Source organism: Saimiri boliviensis, chromosome 8 (genome assembly GCF_048565385.1).
Source record: "Saimiri boliviensis isolate mSaiBol1 chromosome 8, mSaiBol1.pri, whole genome shotgun sequence".
Classification (NCBI taxonomy): Eukaryota; Metazoa; Chordata; class Mammalia; order Primates; family Cebidae; genus Saimiri; species Saimiri boliviensis.
In genome coordinates, this window is record NC_133456.1 from 8,299,489 (window position 1) to 8,301,997 (window position 2,509).

The 2,509-nt window shown below is 34.9% G+C and overlaps 1 pseudogene; it reads left to right on the plus strand.

Moving 5' to 3' along the window:
* Positions 1-310: 310 nt before the first annotated feature.
* LOC101043893 (small ribosomal subunit protein eS25 pseudogene) lies at positions 311-705 on the plus strand (annotated as a pseudogene).
* The last annotated feature ends 1,804 nt before the right edge of the window (positions 706-2,509 follow it).

Genomic DNA, 2,509 nt, shown 5'->3' on the forward strand with positions numbered 1-2,509 from the left:
CATGCCTGTAGTCCCATCTATTTGGGAGGCTGAGCACACCACTGCACTCCAGCCTGAGTGACAGAGCAAGGCTCTGTCTCTAAAAAACTAGAACAAATAAATAAATAAAATAGAACACTAAACTCAACAACCACAGAATATACATTATTTTCTAACCACATTGAAATTAAATTAGAAATTAATAACAAAAAGATATCTATTATAGCCCCCCCAAATATCTGAAAATTAAACAACACATTTTCAAATAAACTATGCATCAAAGACATCTCAGCAAGGCTGCAGCGATTCCCACTGCTCTGCAAGTTTCACAATGCCATCCAAGGATGACAAGAAGAAAGACCCCGGGAAGTTAGCCAAAAAAGATGAAAACCCAGTGAACAAATCCGGGGGCAAAGCCAAAAAGAAGTGGTCCAAAGGCAGAGTTTGGGACAAGCTCAATAACCAAGTCTTGTTTGACAAAGCTACTATAAGGAAACTTTGTATGGAAGGTACAACTCTGTAAGGAAGTTAGTTTCTAGCTATAGGTTTATAACCCCAGCTGTGGTCTCTCAGAGATTGGAGATTCAAGGCTCCTTGGCCAGGACAGCCCTTCAGGAGCTCCTTGGTAAAGGGCTTATCTAACTGGTTTCAAAACACAGAGCTCAAGTAATTTACAACAGAAATACCAAGAGTGGAGATGCCACAGCCGCTAGTGAAGATGCATGAGCAGGTCCAAATGACTGTACATTTGGAAAAACAAAACTTTATTAAATAAAAAAAGAAATCGCAGGGAAATTAGAAAATATTTTTGAACTGAATGAAATAAAAACATGCCATATCAAATTTTATGGGATGTGGCAATGCAGTGCCCAGAGGGAAATCGTTAGTGTCTATTGCTTATATTAGGAAAGAAAAAAGATTTAAAATCAATTATTTACGTTTCTATCTTCAGAAGCTAAAAAAAGAAGAGCAAATTAAACCCAAAATATGTGAAAGGAAGGAAATCATAAATATAAAGCAGAAATCAATAAAATAGGCAACAGACAAATAGCATATAAAAATAAATCCAAACGTTGGTTTTTGAAAAATTTAATTAAATCAGTAAACTCCTGGTTAGGATGATCAAGAAGAAAGGAAAACATAAGCTGTTATTATTACGAAAGAAAGAAAGAATAAATTCTACAAATATTAAAAGGCTAAAAATGAAATACTATGAAGCATATTATGGCAAAAAATTAACAACTTAGATTAAAGGAAACAAATTTCTAAAAGAACAAACTTACTAAAACTAACATAAAATCAAATCAAAATTTTTAATACCCTACATATTTTTAAATGGATGTATTATAAAAACCTGCACACAAAAGAAAACCCAAGACCAGATTGCTCTTCCTTGGTGAATTCTATCAAACAACCAAAAAGGAATTGATGACAATTTTATACAAACCCCTTCAAAAAATAGAGGAGGAAATACTTCTCAATTAATTAATATGTCACCAAAATGCTTATACTAAAAACTGACTAAAGCATGAAAAGAAAAGAAAATTATATATCTATATTCCTCATGAATATAGCCATAAAAATTCTTATTCTGTTTTTTTTTTGTTGTTGTTTTTTTTTTTTAAGAGTGAGGGTCTGCACTGTCACCCAGGTTGGAGTGCAGTGGTGCAAACATAGCTCACTGCAGCCTTGATCTCTTGCGCTCAAGGGATCCCTCCTTCTTTAGTCTCCCAAGTAGCTGGAACAACAGGCACATGCCACCATGTCCAGCTAATTTTTTGTGGAGATAGGATTTTGCTATGTTGCCCTGCCTGATCTTAAACTTCTGGGCTCAAGTGATCCTCTCACTTCAGCCCCCTAAAGCTGAGATTATAAATGTGAGTCAAGCCCCTGCACTTGGCCACAAAAAAATTCTTAATACAAAATTAGAAAATGGAATACAGCAATATATCAATGGATAATATATCTTGACCAAGAATGTATACCCCAGAATGCAAGATGAGTATAACTCAAAAAATCAATCAATGTAATTCATTTTTTCTTAACAGACTAAATGAGAAAAACATATGATGTAGTAAAAGAATTTGACAAAATTCCGTACACATTCATAATTGCAACTCTCAGGAAACCAGCAATGGAAGGAAAGTTATTATGGAAATGTAGATTAAAAGCATAAAGACACACCACACCCGCTAGAATGGTTAAATGTAAGACTGTCAACATCAAATGTTGGCAAGGATGTAGATTACCAGAGCTTCCATACAATACGGTCAGGAATGTAAAATGGTACAATCACTTTGGAAAAGCTTTGACAGTTTCTTATGAAGACATCCATATACCTACTCTTTAACCCAGCAATTCTACTTCTACATATTTACTCAAGAGAAGTGAAAATGTATGTCCACAAAAAGTCCTGTGGATGAATATTCATAGCAGCTGTATTCATAATGGCCTCAAACGAGAAACAACCAAAACGTCCACCAATAGGAGAACAAATAAACTGTGGCCAAGTACAGTGGCTCATGCCTGT